Source organism: Musca autumnalis, unplaced genomic scaffold, assembly GCF_047663935.1.
Source record: "Musca autumnalis isolate F117 unplaced genomic scaffold, ASM4766393v1 scaffold_5, whole genome shotgun sequence".
Classification (NCBI taxonomy): Eukaryota; Metazoa; Arthropoda; class Insecta; order Diptera; family Muscidae; genus Musca; species Musca autumnalis.
In genome coordinates, this window is record NW_027412088.1 from 88,808,948 (window position 1) to 88,836,275 (window position 27,328).

Here is a 27,328-nt window from a genome sequence, read left to right on the forward strand (position 1 = left end):
AACAAACCAATCAACAATGTGACCAACTAAACTGCATCAGCTGGAACAGATCACCATAGGCAAGTTACACCGTTTAACAGGGGAAGAAAAGCAACAACAACTTAAATAGGTGAATTACATTCTTTAAATAAATCAACATAGCACAACTTTCGGTGGAATATTAAACTAACAAGAACTGTTAGTTAACATTAGTAGACATGTAAAAATAACCAGAGGTGTTCAAACATACAACTTGAGGGTACCGCAGATAAATAAACTTGTGAACAGACAATCATATCTACATGCGCCTCTACAAACGATATAATTTTTTTAGAGGAAAGACCATACTTGCTGTTATAATTGACTGAAAGCTCTAATAATCCTAGGGTGACCATATTTATCGTAACTCCCAAATTTCGATCACATTCCAAGATGGACTATGCCGGAAAAGGTTAAAAACTTTTGGGCTTAAATCCAGTTTAAGGCCACTTCTGGGAAATTGTTGAAATTTAAGTATCGGCTGAGCAATAATGAATTCGATTTGAAAACTTTGAATGTAAATACTCCTAAAATACATACGATTTTAGGTAAACGTCAATTTAAAAGTAACTACTAACATTAATTTTAATAGTTAAACAAAAACATTGGTCTTGTAAACCAATGATTGTTACTATAAGTTAGGTCCATAATGGATTATCGATTGCAGAGCAGGTTCCTCTGAACAGACTAAAATACCGCAACATTTTTTTACATTTAAGAATATACCTAACTACTACTACCTGACGAGGCAATAATCATCGATTTTGAAATAGTGTAAATTTCAACCATATTCATAAGTATCTTTTAAACATATTCATAGGTAAATATGTATGCATGTAGGAAGCTAAACAAATCACTCAAATTGTTGCTATTAACAATTAAGCAGATCATAAACGACAGCAAGTCTTTATTTTGCTTTTTACAAAATTGAATCATTAACAATATTAATAGATTGGCTTGGTATGGCTGCTGGTGGAGAAATCAATATCATTAACCTTTTTGAAATGAACACTTGAGCCTCCTCCCCTCCGGCCAATGGCAGCCCGCATACTACAGTTCAAGTGATTGTTGATCTCATTTCCTTCCTTTTGGATTGTTTTTATTTTAAATTCGATTCACTTAACCAAGAAACGGAAGTTTTTTTCAAAGATATGCAAAAAAAACGGGCACACACAAACAATTTGTTGTATCAGCATAACGCCACCAACAAACATACTATAGTTGATTGAACTTGGACCATAGGCGAGGGATGAATGGATGAATCATGCCGTTTGTAGGCATTTTATTTCATTTAAAATTCATTGTTTTTATTTTTATAATTAAACAAATAAAAGATTCACTGATCTGTTTTTGTTTACTTTTTTCTTCTTCTTCAGAATTGATTTCTTCTTCGAATTTTTAATATTCCAGGAAAATCTTGCAGCCGAATTTGAATTTATTTTTATTTTTGCTTTTTAGGCAACTTTAAGCAGTAAATTTATTTTTTAAAAGCACTTTGGGAAACTACCCAAATTATATATCGAACATTTAATTAAAAAAGAACATAGTCATGATTATACAAGAGAACTGCCATTAAAAAAAAGAAGTTATTGATGATCTGAAATTACGAAACAATTGAAAACCAGTTTTCTGACAACATACATCAATAAGTGCAGAAAACAATTTGAAAGCACCTAATATATTATTTTTCTTTAGTAGTACCCATGGTACTCGATTCAGACTTGTTCTATTTTTAAGTCAATGATGAGTGACCATTGTTATCGCCCATCCCGAACGAAGTTCGTACACAGAACATACGCACAGTGAAAAAAAGTACAGATCTAGCGTGCGGAAAATAAAAGTCAATGTTTTATTGTACGAGTATGTTTATCAATATTTTGGATAATAATAGCTTTATATTGACAATTTTACTTTATTTATTGATATATTAGGTAATTTTTTTATTTTTTATATATATTTTTTGGAAAGCTACCATATAACGGTACCTTCCGATTTTCCATATTTAGATCATTTCTGCCCCATTACCTATCTGAAAGGGCTAAGATTTGATACTTAGCCTCAGTTGGGGGTATAAAATATTCCGACAGAGAATTGTCGGAACAGGTCCACGTTTTGATATAGCCCCCATAGAGCTGTACCGCCCGATTTTAGTAATTTTGAAGTTTTTAGCCACATTATCCAACTGAAGTAGTTGCAATTTGGCATTTAGACTTCACTTGGATTATAAAATATTCCGACAGATAATTATCGGTACAGGTCCACGTTTTGATATAGCCCCCATATAACTGTACCGCCCGATATTCGGTATTTTTAAAATTTCATCCAACTGAAATGGATGAAATCTGATTTGAATTTACATAATTTATGGTGGAGTGTATAATAAGAGTTCAAAATCAGTCCATCCTTCCCTTTTTTAGTAATAAAAATTGCTTTTATCAGTTTTTTTTTTGGGGACGTTTTACTACTTCCATTTACGTACTTCCCCCTTGTCCCAGGAACCTTAGAACGGGCGTTTTTAATTTTTATTTTCTTATCAGCTATGCTGTCATCAATTCCAAGTGATATCTGATATGTTAGATCAAAATTTTTCCCGGAATTGTAATTTCATTTGGACCAAACTTTAAAAAGCATCCTGCGCTAAATTGGCATTTTTCCATAAAAATGGCAAAAAGTCGCAGGAAATAATTTCAGAAGTTATTCTAGACAAGATAACAAAAATGGAAGTTAAACTCGACTAATTTCCATACTTTTTCTATTGCAGAAATGGAATAAAATGGAAGTTACATATCATTAACCCGTAACATCTAAATTAGCATAACTTATGGTTAATAAAACTATTTAATTAAAATACCTTTACGATAAGTCAAAAATAGAAAAAATTCGACAGTAATGTATTCACAGATTGTCCACGTATATCACAATTTTACAACCAAAGCAGTAAGGAAAGCATCAAAGTCGGGCGGAGCCGACTATATGATACCCTACACCACTGTGAATATGTAAAATATATGTATATGGGAGCTATATCGAAGACTTAACCTATTTCGATATAATTTTGTACATTTATTTCCAGACCGGATTCAGTCGCACAATCCCAATATCATCGAAATCGGACATTTATAGCGTGTTTGGTGCAGCAAATACGTCAAATCGACCATAAATATATATGGGAGCTATATCCAAAACTGAACCGATTTCGATGTTATTTGGTACATTTATTTTTAGACCGAATTCAGTCTCACATTCAAAATTTCATCAAAATTGGACAGATATTTGTTTAGCTGTCCAGCTAACCCCACTCACCTGTCTCCTGATTCTTTATGGACGCAGTCGGTCCAGGTTGCAGAAGTTTTGAATCTGGATACAGAGGGATCAGGACCTGATAACCGATAATATACTATATTAATGTTTTCACCATAGTTCATCTCTGTGGTCTTGATTATAACGATATAATTTTTTAGTGGGAAGTCCATACTTGCTGTTATACTTGACTTGAAGCTCTAATAACACTGTGCAACAAAATGGTGCTTAAGGTGAATTCAGTCTCACATTCCAAATTTCATCAAAATTGGACAGATATAGTGTGCTTCGTGCAGCAAATAAGTGAAATCGGCCGAAAATATATATGGAAGCTATATCCAAATCTGAACCAATTTCGATATAGTGTAGCACATATATTTTTAGACCGAATTCAGTTACACATTCAAAATTTCATCAAAATCGGACGTATATAGCGTGTTTGGTGCAGCAAATACATCAAATCGGCCGAAAATATATGTATATGGGAGCTATATCCAAATCTAAACCGATTTCGGGCATGTCGCACTGAATAACTAGTTATTATATGACCACTAGAATAACTGGTTATTCTATGGTCACTAGAAGTTGAAAAAAAGCAAAAAAATCTATTTTTAGAACAGTTGAGGTGGAATTTGTTTTCAATTTCAACACACTTCATATTTTTATTTAATTTTGCTCTCTGCTTAATTTGATCTCGAACACACTACACACTGTGCCAAGCTTACGAACATTAAGGCATGTTTAAACGCATACATGTGCACCACTAACTGTTTTTTATGTTGTTAACAAAAAACTCGCGTGTCGACGGTGAGCGTTGAACTCACAACCCTCGGATTTGTAGTAATCATAACATAGTAAGGGGTAATATAAGTAGTTATTTATGTTTACATTACTTTGTAATGGATTACGTAATGACTGACGGATCCGAATTTTTGCTGCGTGGTATATATACTTAGATAAAATAATGTTTGTTTTGCTATTTTAAACACAAAATCTACGTGTCTGCAGACGTCGAACAAATCCCCTTTTCTTGGCGCCCCACAGTGGTCGAAATCACTGATCTAGCGGTGCGAAATAAATAACCAGCAAACGAATAAAGATATGTTTCTGAAATAACGGTACCTCCGGATATTCGGTACTTTGAGGATTTAAATTAGTTGCAATTTAGTTCTATAGGCCCCTTTTTAGGCCCCTTTTTAGGTACCTCCAGATGTTCAGTATTTTTGGAGATTTAAGCCACATTTTCCTCCCAAATTACATGTGATTTGGTATTTGGAGTTTCCAGTGGACACAAACATTCTCCACCAAAAATTGTGGACATAAGTCTACGTTTTGATATTGCCCCCATATAACTTTACCTCCCAATATTTGGTATTTTGAGGATTTTGTCCACATTCTCAGACCAAATAAGTTGAATTTTGTCATTGTAGGTTCCCGTTGGTTATACATCTTCTCCACAAATAATTGTGAACATAGGTCAAAGTTTTGATATAGCCCCCATATAACTGTACAGCGCGATTTTTTGGAATTTTGAGGATTTAAGCTACATTTTCCATGCATTTATCAGCAAGAGTTGTGGCTAGTTACTGCCACAATTTGATTATTCGGAATCTAGGAAGTCCAATTTAATTTATGAAAAAAAGAATTGGACTGGACATTACAGACAGAACATTTGTAGTTATGCTCCATTTAACAAATGGTCTGTTCCAGAACTGCAAGAATCTACTAATTTTTACTGTTTTTCCTGATAACACAAAGGAAAAAATGGTATCGTAGTAAAAAATAGTAGAATCTTGCAGGTTCTGGAACAGAGCAAAAATAATATTACACTAAAACACAAGCAAAATAATAATTTTTTGAAAATTTATTGCTATATAACTATGTATCTCCAGGTACCAAACCATTTTTTCATTTAATTTACACCCTCCCCTATTAATTAAAAATAAACTTTGTTTAGTTTTATTAAGAATTTATTTAACAATTAAACAAATATGAAGATAGATATTTTTCAACAATTTTCTTAAAATCAGTGATTTCGACCCGTGTGCGCCCGTAAGAACAATGGATTCGCTTAAAATATACACTTAATTCCTCTAAATTGTAGGTGTTCATTTTTCTTGAGAGACTTTGTAAATGCTTCCACTGAATGCTATGAGGACATCGTTCACATAGACCAATAGCAGAGCCCACTGAGTGGGTCCGGAGATATCATTATCGTAGATATTGTATATCAAGGGCCCTAGGATAGAGCTTTGAGGCACACCCGACAATACCCGTTTCTCACTAGATTGTTTATCACCCATCTTTACTGTGAAGTTACACAACTCAAGAAAGCCTGACACCAGTCTACAGATGTGCCCGCTAAGGTCGAAAGAATGCAGTTTGTACAAAATTCCCCGGTGCCACACACTATCGAAGGCCTGAGCAAAGTCTAAGCTGACATCCTATGTTCCATTTTTATACCCTCCACCATAAATATGGAGGGTATAATTAAATTTGTCATTCCGTTTGTAACACATCGAAATATTCATAAGAGACCCTATAAAGTATATATATTCTTGATCAGGACCCTGTAAAGTATATATATTCTTGATCAGATATATATATTCTTGATCTAAGCCGATATAACAATGTCCGTCCGTCTGTCCCTCCGTCCGCCTGTTGAAATCAAGATACAGCTCCCAATTTCTAAGATAGAGCTTTGTATTTTGGTATAGAAGTTTATTTTACTCCTAGGATATTTGATATTGCAAATGGGCTATATCGGTCCACGTTTTGATATAGCCCCCATAGAACTCTACCATCCGATTTTCGGTATTTTTAGGGTTTTAGCCTCATTATCACTCCGAAATGGCTGAAATTTGGTACTGAGTCTTCGTTGGGGGTATAAAACTTTCCCCCAGAAATTTGTCGATATAGATGCACGCCTTCTTATAGCCCCCATAGAACGGGGCCTCCGGATTTTCGGTATTTTGAAGGTTGTGGCCACAATAATCCACCGAAATGGCTGAAATTTGGTATTTAGTCTTCGTTGAGGGTATACAATTTTCCTCCAGAAATTTGTTGGTACAGATTCATGCCTTAATATAGCCCCCATAGAACGGTACCTCCCGATTTTCGCTATTTTGCAGGTTTTAGCATCATTACCACACCGAAATGGATGAAATTTGGTACTGAGTCTATAAAACTTTCCCCCAGAAATTTTTCGATATAGGTCCACGCCTTCTTATAGCCCCCATAGAACGGTGCCTCCGGATTTTCGGTATTTTGAAGGTTGTAGCCACAATAATCCACCGAAATGGCTGAAATTTGGTATTTAGTCTTCGTTGGGGGTATACAACTTTCCTCCAGAAATTTGTCGGTACAGGTCCATGCCTTAATATAGCCCCCATAGAACGGTACCTCCCAATTTTCGGTATTTTGAAGGTTTTAGCATCATTATTACACCGAAATGGCCGAAATTTGCTATTTAGTCTTCGTTGGGGGTATACAACTTTCCATATGAAATTTGTCGGTATAGGTTCACGCCTACATATAGCCCCATAGAAAGGTACCTCCCGATTTTCGGTATTTTGTAGGTTGGAGCCACAAAATTCCTTCGAAATGTCTGAAATCCGGTATTTAGTCTTCTTTGGGGCTACAGACCTTTCCATATGCAATTTGTCGGTATATTTCCACGCCTTAATATAGCCCCCATAGAACGGTACCTCCCGGTTTCCGGTATTTTGAAGGTTGTGACCTCAATATTCCCCCGAAATAGCTGAAATTTTGTACTTAGTCTTCGTTGGTGATATAAAACTTCCCCCATACATTTATACAGGTCCACGCCTGTATATAGCCCACATAGAACGGTACCTTCCGATTTTCGGTATTTTGAAGATTGTGGCCACAATAGTCCACCGAAATGGCAGAAATTTGGTATTTAGTCTTAGTTGGTGGTATAAAATTTTTCCCAATTTTTCCCCCAGAAATTTGTCGGTACATGCCCAAGCCTGCATTTCGCCCCATAGAATGGTACCTCCCGATTTTCGGTATTTTGAAGGTTAGCCACATTGTTTTACCGAAATTGCTGAAATTTGGTACATATTTAGTCTAAGGAAACTAATTGTTCCATTTTACTTCCATACAACTCGTTGCGGAGAGTATACCAAGTTCGGCTCGTCCGAATTTAACGCCGTTTTTACTTGTTCTTATTAAGTCATTCCGATACATAGTCTGTGAAGCATGCATGTACATGGCTTGTAGAGTGTCCTGGTTTAAACCCAAATTGACAATCTCTTCGGATATGTCTATCTTCAAGGTTGTCCACGTAATGTAATTTCAAGAATACTTCAAACTGCACCCATTTTTCTCCAGGTGTATTTTGTTAAATTTGTAAATTTCTTTCAAGAAGCTCGTCCTCTTCGAGGCAGATAGACGTACTATTCACTTCATTGGCTTTGATTGCATGTTGCTCGCCTCTAAAACAACAACAGGCCGGTCGGTCGTCGATCATTTGTACCGTCTGTTGTATGCCAGTTAACAGCAGCAGTACTTTCTAGTGTTTCAGGTGTAGTATTTTTCTGTGCTTTGTTTTAAATGTCGATTTTTTTTTAAGAAATAGAAAAAAATGTAAAAAATTGAATGCACGACTGGAGATGAGAAACACACAGAATTCGAGAACAAATTATAGAGATTTTTTTACAAAACAAATATTGTTTGTTTTATACATAATAACGAAGGTGATGATCTAAACCACTTTGTTTTAAGGTGTGTTTCTTCGAAAGATTATAACTAAAATGCGATGAGATAAGAAGCAATCCTTTTTAGGGTAAGGTAGCTAGGTAGTAACAAATATATGTAATTGCTATTCTTCACTTACTTTCGAAGGTAGAATTTTCGTTTCTATTTGTTCTGAAACAATTTTTTGTTGTTTAAGTTGTTCTGGTATTTTCGCCAAAATTGGAGATTTCGTTTTGTTGTTTGTTTGCTCGCAAACCTGCCGTATTGATCTTGGCCGAAAAAACAAAAATCATATGATTTTGACAAAACACAATTAACTATTTTCTGTATTTTTGTTAATTAATTATTAATGAAATAAACGTTTCTGCTTCTTTTGTTTTTAAGTGTATTTTGTTTCTGAAAGATCTTCACACACACACACACTTATAACACCACGAACAATGGATAATAAACAGGCGAAAACAAAAAGGTAACTACCAGAGTTATAGCAATCGATCGTTTTACTTCGACATACCGTTTGATTGACTGACAGAATACTTGAGGCAACACCCGACAAACCACGGCTCAATGATAACTGAGAAGTCAAGAGAAACTTAACAATGCAGCTTGTATTTTTCAAATAGTAAATCACAATTGTTCCTTTTTTACTTAACGGCGACAATTCAAAACTTCGCGGCGGCTAAACTTCAAACTAAACTAGTTGTAGTCCACTCAACGAGAAGTTACAACAAAAAAACAAAACAAACACCGCTCAATGCTGTATTACTAATGATGACGAACGAACAGCTGCTAACTGGAGACTAAACAAAAGCCAAGCTTTGAAATTCACAAGAAACCCGAGAAAAAACAACAACAACAAACACCAACAGCAGCTTGCATTTAACAACCTCAGTCCGCTCATTCATTGCATGCACACGCATACATTCACACCCACAAATTGAAACAGACGCTTACACCCAAAGAGAAACTTAGAAAAAATCCGTAAAAGAGAGGAATAGAGGCCTGGAGAGCTCTATAATGGGGAGAATAACACAATAAAAACTTGATTGGCAAGCTTTGTTTGACAAGCCAAACGTAATTCATACATATGTACATACCTACTGTGGTTCGTCGTAATGGCTGTGATGTAGTTGACTGGCACCGATCTCGCCAAATATACAATAACAACAACAATAGCAAATATTACAAATTTCAACGACGATATTAGCGCGGCATCAGTAGTTAAGATCGCCTGAAACATAATACAGAGCAGCAAAAACATATGAGAATTTAAAATTTATCAAGTGCTGAAATAATGATTAGTGTTTTAAAGGGCTCTAGTAAGGTACGAAAGTACCTTACAGAATTATTATTAGTGACTAGCAGACCTCGGTCCGCGTTGCTGGCCCGTCGTAATGAGTTTTAATGTCAAATTTTTATGGACTTTATTCTTGACAAATCAAAAATTGGTATTTTCTAACTCACTTCTTCGGTCCATTGTCAAACCTAAGCGGATTTTAAATGTATCTACAGATTTTGGCTGTAACCTTTCTATTCTCATATGGACTTTGTCGAATTTGTTCGCCAATTGATGCTGTCTTAATCCTAAAGCGATCGAATTATAAAAGATAAAAAAAATGGTTAAGTCGAATTCTGCCGCTTATTGAGACTTACATACATACCTATATGGTTTGTCTTGTTCGGAGGCGCAACCACCCTTGTACAGTGGATGCGCTCAACCACAAAAATCAAAAAATGCATGTCATCATTTTGAGAATTTACAGATGCCAATCGATTCTAAACATTCCAAGTTTTTTCGAAACTCAACTTTGTTTTTCTATTTTTTTGTGGTTCATAAGGAGCCTTACAAACATGGCCAATTTTGGCGAAAAAACTGTATTTAACAAGTAAAAAGTGTCAGTCGGCTTTGCCGACAGAGGTATACCCTCAGCCAATGTTAATTGAAACTTTCATCTACGGACAGGTAGAATGTATTTAGCGTCTCTTCATAATTTTGTGGCCCTTTTTCAACATTTGAACCTGCCGACAAAAATGTGGATTAGGAATTAACACAAATGTTAAACTTTTGTGGGGAGGTACCCTTAGGGAGGACCGATATGGGCTATTTTAGAAGTTAAACTAAATTTTGACAAAATATTAGGAGATCCAAAGTTTGGACCAAATTGGTTGCACCATTCAAGTGATATCGTCCTAACATTTTAGTGACATTTTTTAAATATTGGGGAGAAGTACCGGAAGTTTGGGACCGGTATTGCCCCATGAAACTAAGTTTGGATAAAATATGACGAAGACCAAATGTTGCACCAAATCGGTAGAACAGTTCGAGAGCCACATATGGTGACATAGGCCTTTTTACACCTTTCGGGATATTTTCCCAAGAAATATGGACCTGCTCCTGAAAAAACTTTTACCGTCGTAATGGAGGTAACGAATGCAAATCGCTTCAACAAAAATCAAAACGATTCGAGAGCAGGTCTTAAAGTGAACTTATCCGAAATTTTGTGTGGGACGTACCCAAAGGAGTGCACAAATATAGTCCATATTCGAACCTGATCTATATTTGGTAGATATATTCGGATGTGCAGAGTATGGATTACATCAGTCACCCCCTTCAAGAGTTGTCGTGCGCATATTTTTTCCGAAGATTTTTGAATTTTTGAGAGAGAGGTATCTGAAGGAGTGGACCTACATGGTTTATGTTCAAACTTAAACTATGTTTGGACAAAATATTACGAAAATTTTGGACCGAATTGGCAGATCCGTTCGAGATTTTTCTTGCGCTCCAACCACTACACACGGTGTCATAGGGTTTTTTTTGCTCCTTTCAGGCTATTTTCTCAGGAAGTATGGACTTGCCCCTTATGAAACATGCACCGTCGTGTGAGCGACAACGAATACAAGTTGCTACAACAAAAATCAAAGCGATTCGAGAGCGGGTCCTAAACTGAACTTTTCCGAAATTTTGCATGGGAGGTACCCGAAGGAGTGGACCGATTGAGTCCATATTTAAACTTTATCAAAGTCTGGTAGAACTTTCACGATGTACAAAGTGTGGGCCAAATCGGTTACTCCCTTCAAGAGTTATCGTGTGCACAAATTTTCCGAACATTTTCGAACTTTTGTGGGGGAAGAAGTGGACCGATATAACCCATCTTCGAACTTAAACTAAGTTTGGGCAAAATATTACGAAAGCCAAATTTTGAACCGAATTGGTTGCTCCGTTCGAGTGTTATCGTGCGCTCCAGCCAGCCAGCCAGACAGACAGACAGACAGACGGACATTGCTCAATCGACTCCAAATTGTCTGAAACACATTTCGTCCAAACATACTTGGGGTCTAAAACCATTATTTCGATGAGGCACATTTTGCCCGTATGAAAGTGTATATGGTAATATTCAAAAATGTTTTACAATCGTTGAAGTTGAGGTTCACCATTTAATAAGTCGCGAACTGTCAATATATTTTATACAATATGAATATATTTATATTAATTGAAGTGTTTTAGCCGGGGTCGCATAAAATGAACCATAACAAATAATTTATGTGGAAGCTGTGTTGGTGGTAATATTAAAAAAAGGGTAAAAATGTGTTGAAGTTTACAAGTTTTTTTGTGTTCTTTCTTGATTTCTGGTCAAACCACGGAAAATTCAGACCTGAGCTCAAAGAAAGAATTGAAGAATACCCCTTGGGCAACATGGTTCTAATGTATGACTTTTCGATATATACACTGCATCCCCCTAAAATCGATGCTGACATTTTGAAGTTTTGAAATCTGGGTTTTTTGAATTTTTCTTATAATTGGAGGGCGCAACCAGATAATTACCCAAACTATTTATTGGATTGTAGAACTCGTGATTTCACGTCGTTTGATGTATATCTCATGAGTGTGCTTTATACAGCTCCCTAGTAATAGGAGTCCAAAGTCGAAATTTCGGTGCGTAAATTTTCTTCAAAAACCTATTTTTTGGCTTCAAAATTTACAACTGTGACTCAGGTACCCTTGAACCCCGCGTGATTTTAGTTTTTTTACGCGCCGGATCTAATGAACCCTTCCGCTTTCAAATCCATCCACTAAAACGGCGGTTATAGATACCTTGAATGTAGGAAACTCTGCAAAATTATATTTTGATGATTCCGCGCATTGATCCGCGATTTTCTTTGGTTATTTTTACATAAATGGAATCCTTTATACGCGATTATATTATTTTCAAAAACCGTGTGGCATAAATTACCGAGATTCTGGAGTAATATTCGTATTTCGTATAAAATAGAATTTGGTAGCACATCCGCGGTTCTTGACGAATTTGTTTAAAATTTGTTATAATTAAGTATTTTTTATATGCGGTCACTGAAATCGGATGCGCCTTATAATCGTATGTACATCGCGCAATTTTTACCCACATAACGGTTTTTTGAACAGTAAGATGCAGCTGACGGCACACTTTGGCCGCTGAATGAAAAGTGGAAAAATCGCTACATATTGATAGAGATGCACTCGCTGTATCTGAAAAGCGCATGCGCCTTAACTGATTTTAACGAATTCGCGAATTATACGTTTTTTAACTTTTATGTTTTTTCTTTGGTTGTAATTCCAATATTACTTTCTATTTCATAATCCTATTGCTTATCAAAGTAAGCAAATACACTTTCGGGTTTGTCATCGCATTTTCCCTGAAGAAGTTTCAGCGAAGTCCGTCAGTCCTTGCATCGAAATTTAGCGAAATAGTAGAATAACTCCCAAAAATGTTTTTTCTATTTTTCGTATTAAACAAAAAAATATATTTTTGAAATAATTTCCAACAATAAGTTTTCGTCTTTTGTTGTTGCTGTAATATGGCAGTTATAAATCCTATCGTTAAAATTTTGGTCTCATATTTTTCTAAGCGTTGTCTAGAATCTGTACGTATTTCTAATTTATTTTTTCGAGTTTTATTTGGACTCTAAATTAGAATAAATTAAATTTACTCCAAGATTTTTTCATTATTTCTTGATTTTCCGCGAAAATAGAAATACATTTAATAAATATTTAGGCATCTACGGATAGATATTAAATGCTGTTAACGCTTTATATATACATTTTCTTATTACAGCAAAAATTGAATTTTTAAATATTTGTTCTTTATAAGGGAATAAAACCCCCCATAACTTTGGAGCGCAGCATCCAATTTTGTGAACGCGAACAGATTTAAAACCACGACTTTTTTCTTAATCTATGTTCCAAAAATTGCGGATGTGCTCGCAAAAAATTGTTTAACATTTCTTCCAATGGAATTGCAAAAGAAATTTGAAATTTACCATATACCCTCGTTAGCATAAATGCTGAGGGTATAAAAATGAGAAAAATGGTTATATTAAAAGCGAGTTTCTGAAAAAATACTAATTCTCACGCCTTAACTTAAGTTGAATCTTTTAGTAGATTTCCTAAGCTTCGTTCTTCTACTTACAGTTAGGGACAAAAGTTTAAATACACCCCATAAATCTCTCTAATTGCGCTCATGCTCCCACTGAAAAAAAGGACGAAGAGACCAAGATATATTTTACGAGCGCTTAGAAGAAGCATATGACCGTTGCCCTGCCCATGACATTAAAATCATTCTAGGAGATTTTAATGCCAAAATTGGGAAGGAGAATATCTTTGGCCCAACAGTCGGGAAATTCAGTCTCCACAGTGAAACATCTGACAATCGTATGAGGCTGATAGACTTTGCAGCTGCAAAAAACATGGTAGTTAGCAGTACCAGATTTAATCATCTCGATATTCATAAGGGCACCTAGCTGTCTCCGGATCAGAAAACAAGAAACCAAATTGATCATGTTGTGATAGATGGAAGACATTCATCGAGCGTATTGGATGTACGATCGTTCCGAGGCGCAAACATTGATTCGGACCACTACCTTGTTGCAGCAAAGGTACGCACCTGTTTAAACGTAGCAAACAAAGTACGAACAGACACAACACGAAAGTTAGACATCGGTAAGCTGCAATCACAACAGATAGCCACAGCATATTCCACTCAACTAGCTCAAAGCACACCTCATCACTCCTCATCTGGATAACATATCAGCGCAATGGCAAAGCATTGTCCACTCCATGGAATCCATGGTATGATCAGGAGTGTCGTGCTGCCACCGAAGAGAATATAGGGCTACTTTACAATCCGTAGCAACGCGTAGCGCACGAGAGAGATACAGGGAGAAAAGGAGAGAGGACAAAGTCTTTTCCGCAGGAAAAAGAGAGAGATGAAAAAGCGGGAGTGTGAAAAAATCGAGATGTACAGGAGCCAGAATGAAGTCCGAAAATTCTACCAAAGAGTCAAGCATTAAACTTATGGCTTTGGTACAGGCACATCTTCCTGTAGAGACCAGCAAGGTAATTTGGTAACTGATACAGATAGTGTACTCAGGATATGGAAATAACATTTTTCAAAACTGTTGGTATCCAATAGCAGCGAAGACGACGAAGATACCACAGTCCCAATTACAGAAGATGGTATTGAATGTATACCGCCCAGCCAAGATGAGGCAAAGACAGCAATAAATCGGCTGAGGTGTATGTATGCATCAGCTAGTTAGCACCATCTGGCAGGAAGAACGCGTACCCGACGATTGGAACCTGTCCCCTCCGATCAAAGGTATTCCAAGCCATGTCTGAATTTGGTATCCCCGCAAAGCTCATCCGGCTTTGTAAAATGACTTTAACTGACACGAGGTCCTCAGTTAAAATAGGAAATAACCTCTCCGAAGAGTTTGGTACCAAAAGAGCTTTCAGACAAGTAGTCACATGTTACTTGCTTATGCTGATGATATAGACATCATGGGCCGATCAGTAAAATAAGTAACTGATACCTTTATAAAGGTCGAAGGAGAATCTGCTAAAGTGGGTCTGGCGTTAAACGGTGATAAGACCAAGTTGATGGTGTCGACGCGCAATGCGTCCATTGAGCTCGGACCGACTGTGGAAGTTGGTAGCTATAATATTGAGGTAGTAAAAGACTTCGTCTACTTCGGCACCTCCGTAAACACAACAAACGACATCAGTTGTGAAATAAAAAGAAGAATTGTATTGGCCAACAGATGCTACTTTGGTTTGAGTAAGCAGTTTAAAAACAAAGCCACATCTCGTTAAACAAAAATAACGCTCTACAAAACACTGATACTACCCGTGCTGATGTATGGCTCCGAAGCCTGGGTACTTGCGCAAGCAGACATGGCAGTACTTGGTGTGTTTGAGAGAAAAATTCTTCGAAAGATCTACGGACCAATCTGCGTTGACGGTGAATATCGACGTCGCATGAACCACGAGCTGTATCTGCTATACAACGACATCAATATTGTTAAACGTATCGAGATGCAGCGATTGCGTTGGCTAGGCCATATAATAAGAATGAGCGATGATGAACCCGCTAAAAAGGCGTATAAATACGCACCATTTGGCGGTGCACGCAGAATTGGCAGGCCAAGGAATAGATGGCGCAAACAAGTGGATGATGAGATGAAAAGGCGCGGTATTCCAGAGTGCGAAGCAACAAATACAGAGGAATGGAGATCTCTTCTTAGTTCGGCCTATAGAACAAACGTTCTGTAATGGACCAGCTAAGTAAGTAAGTAAGATATAACCATGTCAGTCTGCCTTTTGAAATCAAGATACAGCTCATAATATTTAAAATATAGCTATATAGTTTGGTATACGAGGCGAATTAGAAAAGTTTCTGACCTAATAATGAATCAGAATGGTTTTATTGTTTTTCAAACTATTCTCGAACATGATTTATACACTTTTTTATGCGCTCAAATCAATTGTTGAAGCACTTTTTCCATTCTGATTGAGACACCTTCATCGACATCGAAAGATTTAATTTGATCGATGCACTCTTATCAACGTCGAAATTGTGAAAAAGGTCGGACGAAAATGTAAATTCCATTTTTTTGCAAAGTGATTTTTCAAGTCACTGCAAACAACACAACTCATATGTCAAACTGTACCGAGTATGTTTAGGCTAAAAACTGTCAAACTTTCCAAAAAATGTCAAATGGCGTCTGGCAAAACTATGTGTCTCCTAGGCCAGAAAATGTTCGAGTTTATATATAACCGGATTTAACAAACCAACTGGGTTTTAAATGTCAATTCCATTAAGGAAGGTTAACCCTGCAAAAGTCTATAATATATACAATTTCTTCACACAAATCATTGGAACAGACGGCCGGTAGCGCCTGCTTTGAAGTATTTAGAAGTTTTTATAGGCGTTTTCGTCAAAAAACTTTTCCGCCAAATTTCAGAGAGGGTTTAAAGAAGGACCCCTTTTTCAGAGAGGGTCTATAGAATCACCGAGAGCATAAAAATAGTTTGTCCATAATAAGTTGTTCTCCAGTGATCGCATCAAAAAGTTCGATTCTAATCGATTATACCGCCTTCAACACAAACACATTTGGTATTGATGATCAGGTTCCCTGCAAGCAAAAACTATCGCGGAAGTGACTTAGGCGTGTCGCCCAGGGCGATGAAAACAGTCGCGGTGATAGTCGCGGAAGTCACCCTGAAGTGACCTCCGTTGTGAAGAAATGAACCAAGCCGGCGTGTCGTCTTGGAAGTCACCCCAGGGACACTTCTAGAAGATCATTTCCGAGATAGTTCTTGGAATTAAAAAAAAGATATTTTTTTATTTTTTTTTCTATTTATTTTATTTATTTTTTTTTTAATTTTTTATTTTTTAATTTTTTTATTTATATTTCTCTTCTTTTTTAGAGAAATTATTCTTTGCAACTTCCTCTTATATTAATTTTGTCATTTTAAAAATGTGATGTTTTGTTGCCTGGCTTGGGAAGCGAACCCGGACCTTCAGAGTGCAAAGCGAGTATGCTTACCACTGCACCACCGTTTCATATAATCATCACATAGAAAAATGTTCTATATTTGTTCAAATGTGTTGAATCAATAAATAAATGTAAACCATCTCCTTGGAAGTCACTCCAAAGTGTCGCCATACGCGATAAAAGGTAATCACAATAAGGCTATAGAAATTGTTAGTGTAATTCACCAACGATCTTCCTTGGCGTGTCTCCGGAGTGACTTCCTAAGCGAGGGAGTGAGAAACTCACTTCCAAATGCTGGCCAGAAAATTGAAAACCAAATATTTTTGACACTCACTGTAATATAAAATTGCATTTTTGGAATTTTTAAATGATTTGCATTGTCAACAAACTCAATTTGTTGAACAACACACTCGGTGAGAGGACTCCTTCTCCTAGATATAACGGTACCACCCGATTGCGATTCTCCGAGTTCTCAGGAATTACCGCTCATTTTCACAAAATGTTCATGCCTCAAACATTTTGATATTTATGATAAACTAGCGGACCCGGCGAACTTCGTCTCGCTATTAAGGAATAAAATTTCATACAAAAACTCAATTTTCGATTTTTCCAATTTTCCGACTTTTCCAGAGAGATTTTCCAAAATTTTCTTCCGTAAAGACCTTCTCCTCGAAAATACGAATAACTGACAAAAAATTTTACAGAAATCGGCCTAGCCGTTCTCATTTTATGAATTACTATACATTTTTTACACCATTTTTATATATATAGAAATGCGACATCTTAATTAATTTTAAATAACTTTTTTCACTACAAAGAACTTTAATAGAGTTTGTGTTGTTGGAAAAGAGAGGCTTTCTTTAACATGGATAACACTCGTATCGGTTGTATCGTCTATGATACTCTATCTCAGTGTGTCACACTCACTCATTTTCTTCAATTAACACAAAGAAAATATATTCTCTAATATTTTATTACTCTCACTTACTTTTTTCGATTTGGATTTTAATGACGACTGGTGTAATTTGTATTGGGTTGATTGTTGTTGCCTCGCCTCGGTTGTATCAACTTAACCACTGATTTGCTTGATAGATAGATGAGGCCTTTGTCTGACGTTGTTTTCTTGTTGTTGATTTGGTAGTGTGGGGAGATGAAAATTATGATAATTTTGTGTTTTTTAATAATTTAATTAATGTATTTTTTTCTTTTAAATTTTTTTAAGCAATTATATTTAAATCTTATTATTTAATATTTTTTCTTGGTTTCCTTATCACTAGTTTCTTTTTTCTAAAATTTTCTTTTCTGGGTATTTTTTTTCTTTCGTAGAAGAAAAACCAGTTATCTTTTGTATTTCTTTTTTTCTTTTTGAACCTTTTTTTGTTGTAATTGTTTTCAAATCCATCCACTAAAACGGCGGTTATAGATACCTTGAATGTAGGAAACTCTGCAAAATTATATTTTGATGATTCCGCGCATTGATCCGCGATTTTCTTTGGTTATTTTTACATAAATGGAATCCTTTATACGCGATTATATTATTTTCAAAAACCGTGTGGCATAAATTACCGAGATTCTGGAGTAATATTCGTATTTCGTATAAAATAGAATTTGGTAGCACATCCGCGGTTCTTGACGAATTTGTTTAAAATTTGTTATAATTAAGTATTTTTTATATGCGGTCACTGAAATCGGATGCGCCTTATAATCGTATGTACATCGCGCAATTTTTACCCACATAACGGTTTTTTGAACAGTAAGATGCAGCTGACGGCACACTTTGGCCGCTGAATGAAAAGTGGAAAAATCGCTACATATTGATAGAGATGCACTCGCTGTATCTGAAAAGCGCATGCGCCTTAACTGATTTTAACGAATTCGCGAATTATACGTTTTTTAACTTTTATGTTTTTTCTTTGGTTGTAATTCCAATATTACTTTCTATTTCATAATCCTATTGCTTATCAAAGTAAGCAAATACACTTTCGGGTTTGTCATCGCATTTTCCCTGAAGAAGTTTCAGCGAAGTCCGTCAGTCCTTGCATCGAAATTTAGCGAAATAGTAGAATAACTCCCAAAAATGTTTTTTCTATTTTTCGTATTAAACAAAAAAATATATTTTTGAAATAATTTCCAACAATAAGTTTTCGTCTTTTGTTGTTGCTGTAATATGGCAGTTATAAATCCTATCGTTAAAATTTTGGTCTCATATTTTTCTAAGCGTTGTCTAGAATCTGTACGTATTTCTAATTTATTTTTTCGAGTTTTATTTGGACTCTAAATTAGAATAAATTAAATTTACTCCAAGATTTTTTCATTATTTCTTGATTTTCCGCGAAAATAGAAATACATTTAATAAATATTTAGGCATCTACGGATAGATATTAAATGCTGTTAACGCTTTATATATACATTTTCTTATTACAGCAAAAATTGAATTTTTAAATATTTGTTCTTTATAAGGGAATAAAACCCCCCATAACTTTGGAGCGCAGCATCCAATTTTGTGAACGCGAACAGATTTAAAACCACGACTTTTTTCTTAATCTATGTTCCAAAAATTGCGGATGTGCTCGCAAAAAATTGTTTAACATTTCTTCCAATGGAATTGCAAAAGAAATTTGAAATTTACCATATACCCTCGTTAGCATAAATGCTGAGGGTATAAAAATGAGAAAAATGGTTATATTAAAAGCGAGTTTCTGAAAAAATACTAATTCTCACGCCTTAACTTAAGTTGAATCTTTTAGTAGATTTCCTAAGCTTCGTTCTTCTACTTACAGTTAGGGACAAAAGTTTAAATACACCCCATAAATCTCTCTAATTGCGCTCATGCTCCCACTGAAAAAAAGGACGAAGAGACCAAGATATATTTTACGAGCGCTTAGAAGAAGCATATGACCGTTGCCCTGCCCATGACATTAAAATCATTCTAGGAGATTTTAATGCCAAAATTGGGAAGGAGAATATCTTTGGCCCAACAGTCGGGAAATTCAGTCTCCACAGTGAAACATCTGACAATCGTATGAGGCTGATAGACTTTGCAGCTGCAAAAAACATGGTAGTTAGCAGTACCAGATTTAATCATCTCGATATTCATAAGGGCACCTAGCTGTCTCCGGATCAGAAAACAAGAAACCAAATTGATCATGTTGTGATAGATGGAAGACATTCATCGAGCGTATTGGATGTACGATCGTTCCGAGGCGCAAACATTGATTCGGACCACTACCTTGTTGCAGCAAAGGTACGCACCTGTTTAAACGTAGCAAACAAAGTACGAACAGACACAACACGAAAGTTAGACATCGGTAAGCTGCAATCACAACAGATAGCCACAGCATATTCCACTCAACTAGCTCAAAGCACACCTCATCACTCCTCATCTGGATAACATATCAGCGCAATGGCAAAGCATTGTCCACTCCATGGAATCCATGGTATGATCAGGAGTGTCGTGCTGCCACCGAAGAGAATATAGGGCTACTTTACAATCCGTAGCAACGCGTAGCGCACGAGAGAGATACAGGGAGAAAAGGAGAGAGGACAAAGTCTTTTCCGCAGGAAAAAGAGAGAGATGAAAAAGCGGGAGTGTGAAAAAATCGAGATGTACAGGAGCCAGAATGAAGTCCGAAAATTCTACCAAAGAGTCAAGCATCAAACTTATGGCTTTGGTACAGGCACATCTTCCTGTAGAGACCAGCAAGGTAATTTGGTAACTGATACAGATAGTGTACTCAGGATATGGAAATAACATTTTTCAAAACTGTTGGTATCCAATAGCAGCGAAGACGACGAAGATACCACAGTCCCAATTACAGAAGATGGTATTGAATGTATACCGCCCAGCCAAGATGAGGCAAAGACAGCAATAAATCGGCTGAGGTGTATGTATGCATCAGCTAGTTAGCACCATCTGGCAGGAAGAACGCGTACCCGACGATTGGAACCTGTCCCCTCCGATCAAAGGTATTCCAAGCCATGTCTGAATTTGGTATCCCCGCAAAGCTCATCCGGCTTTGTAAAATGACTTTAACTGACACGAGGTCCTCAGTTAAAATAGGAAATAACCTCTCCGAAGAGTTTGGTACCAAAAGAGCTTTCAGACAAGTAGTCACATGTTACTTGCTTATGCTGATGATATAGACATCATGGGCCGATCAGTAAAATAAGTAACTGATACCTTTATAAAGGTCGAAGGAGAATCTGCTAAAGTGGGTCTGGCGTTAAACGGTGATAAGACCAAGTTGATGGTGTCGACGCGCAATGCGTCCATTGAGCTCGGACCGACTGTGGAAGTTGGTAGCTATAATATTGAGGTAGTAAAAGACTTCGTCTACTTCGGCACCTCCGTAAACACAACAAACGACATCAGTTGTGAAATAAAAAGAAGAATTGTATTGGCCAACAGATGCTACTTTGGTTTGAGTAAGCAGTTTAAAAACAAAGCCACATCTCGTTAAACAAAAATAACGCTCTACAAAACACTGATACTACCCGTGCTGATGTATGGCTCCGAAGCCTGGGTACTTGCGCAAGCAGACATGGCAGTACTTGGTGTGTTTGAGAGAAAAATTCTTCGAAAGATCTACGGACCAATCTGCGTTGACGGTGAATATCGACGTCGCATGAACCACGAGCTGTATCTGCTATACAACGACATCAATATTGTTAAACGTATCGAGATGCAGCGATTGCGTTGGCTAGGCCATATAATAAGAATGAGCGATGATGAACCCGCTAAAAAGGCGTATAAATACGCACCATTTGGCGGTGCACGCAGAATTGGCAGGCCAAGGAATAGATGGCGCAAACAAGTGGATGATGAGATGAAAAGGCGCGGTATTCCAGAGTGCGAAGCAACAAATACAGAGGAATGGAGATCTCTTCTTAGTTCGGCCTATAGAACAAACGTTCTGTAATGGACCAGCTAAGTAAGTAAGTAAGATATAACCATGTCAGTCTGCCTTTTGAAATCAAGATACAGCTCATAATATTTAAAATATAGCTATATAGTTTGGTATACGAGGCGAATTAGAAAAGTTTCTGACCTAATAATGAATCAGAATGGTTTTATTGTTTTTCAAACTATTCTCGAACATGATTTATACACTTTTTTATGCGCTCAAATCAATTGTTGAAGCACTTTTTCCATTCTGATTGAGACACCTTCATCGACATCGAAAGATTTAATTTGATCGATGCACTCTTATCAACGTCGAAATTGTGAAAAAGGTCGGACGAAAATGTAAATTCCATTTTTTTGCAAAGTGATTTTTCAAGTCACTGCAAACAACACAACTCATATGTCAAACTGTACCGAGTATGTTTAGGCTAAAAACTGTCAAACTTTCCAAAAAATGTCAAATGGCGTCTGGCAAAACTATGTGTCTCCTAGGCCAGAAAATGTTCGAGTTTATATATAACCGGATTTAACAAACCAACTGGGTTTTAAATGTCAATTCCATTAAGGAAGGTTAACCCTGCAAAAGTCTATAATATATACAATTTCTTCACACAAATCATTGGAACAGACGGCCGGTAGCGCCTGCTTTGAAGTATTTAGAAGTTTTTATAGGCGTTTTCGTCAAAAAACTTTTCCGCCAAATTTCAGAGAGGGTTTAAAGAAGGACCCCTTTTTCAGAGAGGGTCTATAGAATCACCGAGAGCATAAAAATAGTTTGTCCATAATAAGTTGTTCTCCAGTGATCGCATCAAAAAGTTCGATTCTAATCGATTATACCGCCTTCAACACAAACACATTTGGTATTGATGATCAGGTTCCCTGCAAGCAAAAACTATCGCGGAAGTGACTTAGGCGTGTCGCCCAGGGCGATGAAAACAGTCGCGGTGATAGTCGCGGAAGTCACCCTGAAGTGACCTCCGTTGTGAAGAAATGAACCAAGCCGGCGTGTCGTCTTGGAAGTCACCCCAGGGACACTTCTAGAAGATCATTTCCGAGATAGTTCTTGGAATTAAAAAAAAGATATTTTTTTATTTTTTTTTCTATTTATTTTATTTATTTTTTTTTTAATTTTTTATTTTTTAATTTTTTTATTTATATTTCTCTTCTTTTTTAGAGAAATTATTCTTTGCAACTTCCTCTTATATTAATTTTGTCATTTTAAAAATGTGATGTTTTGTTGCCTGGCTTGGGAAGCGAACCCGGACCTTCAGAGTGCAAAGCGAGTATGCTTACCACTGCACCACCGTTTCATATAATCATCACATAGAAAAATGTTCTATATTTGTTCAAATGTGTTGAATCAATAAATAAATGTAAACCATCTCCTTGGAAGTCACTCCAAAGTGTCGCCATACGCGATAAAAGGTAATCACAATAAGGCTATAGAAATTGTTAGTGTAATTCACCAACGATCTTCCTTGGCGTGTCTCCGGAGTGACTTCCTAAGCGAGGGAGTGAGAAACTCACTTCCAAATGCTGGCCAGAAAATTGAAAACCAAATATTTTTGACACTCACTGTAATATAAAATTGCATTTTTGGAATTTTTAAATGATTTGCATTGTCAACAAACTCAATTTGTTGAACAACACACTCGGTGAGAGGACTCCTTCTCCTAGATATAACGGTACCACCCGATTGCGATTCTCCGAGTTCTCAGGAATTACCGCTCATTTTCACAAAATGTTCATGCCTCAAACATTTTGATATTTATGATAAACTAGCGGACCCGGCGAACTTCGTCTCGCTATTAAGGAATAAAATTTCATACAAAAACTCAATTTTCGATTTTTCCAATTTTCCGACTTTTCCAGAGAGATTTTCCAAAATTTTCTTCCGTAAAGACCTTCTCCTCGAAAATACGAATAACTGACAAAAAATTTTACAGAAATCGGCCTAGCCGTTCTCATTTTATGAATTACTATACATTTTTTACACCATTTTTATATATATAGAAATGCGACATCTTAATTAATTTTAAATAACTTTTTTCACTACAAAGAACTTTAATAGAGTTTGTGTTGTTGGAAAAGAGAGGCTTTCTTTAACATGGATAACACTCGTATCGGTTGTATCGTCTATGATACTCTATCTCAGTGTGTCACACTCACTCATTTTCTTCAATTAACACAAAGAAAATATATTCTCTAATATTTTATTACTCTCACTTACTTTTTTCGATTTGGATTTTAATGACGACTGGTGTAATTTGTATTGGGTTGATTGTTGTTGCCTCGCCTCGGTTGTATCAACTTAACCACTGATTTGCTTGATAGATAGATGAGGCCTTTGTCTGACGTTGTTTTCTTGTTGTTGATTTGGTAGTGTGGGGAGATGAAAATTATGATAATTTTGTGTTTTTTAATAATTTAATTAATGTATTTTTTTCTTTTAAATTTTTTTAAGCAATTATATTTAAATCTTATTATTTAATATTTTTTCTTGGTTTCCTTATCACTAGTTTCTTTTTTCTAAAATTTTCTTTTCTGGGTATTTTTTTTCTTTCGTAGAAGAAAAACCAGTTATCTTTTGTATTTCTTTTTTTCTTTTTGAACCTTTTTTTGTTGTAATTGTGATGGTCTTTGCACTTTTTCAATTCGATTTTATGTTTTATGAATCACTGAGGAAAAACAACAACGCACAACGAGAAATATCACGATAGGTAAACTAACAACAACAGCAACACCCAGCCAGGAGGAGACAACCAAAAAAAGACAGACCTTTACTGGTATTATTTTAGATTTGGGGGCTCTTTTTTTCCTATGCGCGAACCAGACTCAAAGCAAAGCTGAATGAATGATCACCGCTAACCGTCCAAAACGAGACTGAATTACTGAATTGTGTTGGGTCTTTGGAGTTTTCAGTTTCTGTGGCCTTTTTGTGTTGTTCATGAAAACTGATGATGATGCTGCCGCAGTCGCGGTTGGCGTTGCTGATGCTCTCTGCTCTGTGTCAGCTTTGTCCAGTAACGTCGCCTAGACATTTGGGTTTTACATGTGTTGTTTTGGGAGCAAAACGCTGGGGGAGGGTCATTTTGTATTGGGGGAGCATGTCTAGTTAACCAATAAAGCGAAGAATGAGAGTCACTTAAAAGTGTACGATAGGGGAGGTAAAATAGTAAAACTGCAAAGAAAAAGATTAAGTTGCATGCAATCTTCAATTTATTTTTGTTGTATTTTATAGGAAATTCTTTGGTTGCTAGAAGATTTAGTTTTCATCAAAGGTTATCTAGGTTACAGCTAGGCTATTTCCGTTTTATAATAACGACAACTTTTACAAGTTTGTTTATTGAAATATTTATTCTAGAAAAGTGTATCAGTTTTCTTTTAAACGTCATTTACTAGCTGCACATTTTCAATGGCTGGAAAACTGATTCAAGTTTCTGTGTTTCTCTCTTCCTCAATTGAGACTTTAACTATTAAATGGTTGCCAACTAAAAGATTTATTGACATCTGTCAGGGGAATTCGTCAATATTCCTAAGAACTGAAAAGTCTGGACAAGGCTATCCAGATTAAAGCCATGATGTCATTGGTTCGTATGTTAGGTACAAATGGCTGGGTCATCTATATCTATGTTTGCCAAAATCAACTTCGTTATATCGAATCACAGGAGGCACTACCTCCTCATTTGAGGTGGGCGGGTATGTTAGTTTCTTACGGTACAGGCGAGAAGGACCAGGTAGAAGCACTGGTATGTCATAACATTGGATGTGAACAGTTCCCGCTTGATATGGGAGCTATCGAGGGTACTTGTGTTAGGATCTATAGAGTCGACGAATCACCATTATACCCAACTTCGTATTGATCGGAATGTTACTCGCTTTGAAATCAATGCATACTCGTACATTGAGGCTTCGTGTGGGGTGTCCGTTATTCCTAGAACAAATTGAGCACCTTACGCTGAAGATATTCAACTCTGATAGTGGAAATTCGCACTGTCGATAGATTTATCCAACACGAAGTCGAAGAGAAGAATTTCTAATGAAAAAGTTACCTGTTGAAAAATTTACTGTCCAGTTTAAAGTCCACCAATACCATGATCAGAGAGTAAAGGTGAAGAAAATAGAACGGTTACCAAAATAAAGCAAATATGGAAAGAATTTGGACATTTCCCAGAAGAAAGACGCACTGAGAACCCTCCATTTTTTTTACAATATACCGATCTAATAATAATCTAATTTATAATATACCCGTAATGTCTACTTCGGATTCTTTTGGTCCTTGCCAGGACGGGCGAAATCCATGACCAACTTGGATGTGGTCGGTTTTTCTCATTCACGGGTAAATGGCGGGAGTAGGTACATCTCTGGGGTTGCTCTGGACTCTTCTATGTGAGGGTATAATTTAAGGACTATGCTGCGAGAACGCAACCCACAGTGTGTGAGTCATTAGAATACGAGACTATCACACAGTCCAACAGCAACTGGAACTGTTCATGCAGCACTTAACACAAGTCCTTGCTGTTTCAATATCTAGAAATGCATCATATTTGCAATTTCATTGCAGTGGACTCCGAGGAAAGAGGAACTAGAAGACTCTATGAGTCGGAAGAATATCGTTGTCGCGGCGTCACAGGAATCCAAGCTCAACAACAACTACACCCAACAGCGTTGTGATGGTGACAACTTACTGAAGAAGAATGCCACTAGAAGTTTAGTTGGAGTCTGTTCAATACAGATCTACTTCCCTTGAACCTGCCTCTAATGACTCATACATGGAATGCAACAGTTCGGTGTGGAACTTCCGAGGTAGATTTGCTTATCGTTACATACCGCCGATCAATAGTTGTACTCAAAGTTAACAGCCCTACATTGGCCCGACTGGTCTTAGAGGATTTTAATGTCCATAGTTAGTTGTGGAATTCGGTCCTAGGTAATTACCGGAATGGTATAGCGCTGTCTGAGCAGATTGGTGGGTCTACGTTTTGCACGCGTGATGAGCTTCGTTGAGCCAATCCTAGTGAGTTATGGAGCTGACACTGGAAGTTAATAGGTTGGTCGGTGAGCCCAGGCGAAACAAGTTATTAAATCATCTGAAGAGTTGCAACGGTTAAGTCACTCTCGAACCCTGTGTAGAAGGAAGATAGGACCTTAGTCACGTTGAGCGACGTTAGCAATGAGATGCGCAAGTTATTTTAATCTACAGTTTGTCGAGCAATCCGGAATGACAGGTCGAAGAAAGAGTACTATGTCGCATTATACCTCTTTTTGCCGGGAAGGAACCAACGCAACTTACAATGGATGATGTTGCGAATGTCATCAGGAACGCTAAATAATCCGTTGGGCCCTGATAGAATCTCCATGGTAATTCTGAAACAGTTGGATGTACCGGAAGTCGAGTATCTCACTAAAGTTCTCAACCTGTAGCTAACTACCCACATCGTTCCCAAAGTCTGGGAAATGTTAGTCCCACTACTAAATCCAGGCAAGGATGCCAGCAAAGGCAAATCGTAAAGACCTTTAGTCCTACCCTGCCTCAGAAATAGCTATCCACACATATTCGTTGAGGGCTCAACC

The 27,328-nt window shown here is 36.7% G+C and overlaps 1 protein-coding gene across 4 annotated transcripts in view; it reads right to left on the reverse strand.

Moving 5' to 3' along the window:
• The window catches only part of ced-6 (PTB domain-containing adapter protein ced-6), a 71,470-nt gene extending 46,788 nt beyond the window's left edge, over positions 1-24,682 (reverse strand). Inside the window, exons 1-2 of one of the 4 annotated variants that reach the window (XM_073990685.1) lie at positions 8,555-8,841; positions 8,180-8,309 (exon numbers count right to left, since the gene is read on the reverse strand). The gene's annotated coding sequence lies outside the window, so the exon portion shown is untranslated. Of the gene's footprint in view, positions 1-8,179; positions 8,310-8,554; positions 8,842-17,839; positions 22,885-23,984 lie in introns of those variants that run through there. The other 3 variants (XM_073990683.1, XM_073990684.1, XM_073990686.1) reach the window with 3 other exon arrangements.
• Positions 24,683-27,328: the final 2,646 nt, after the last annotated feature.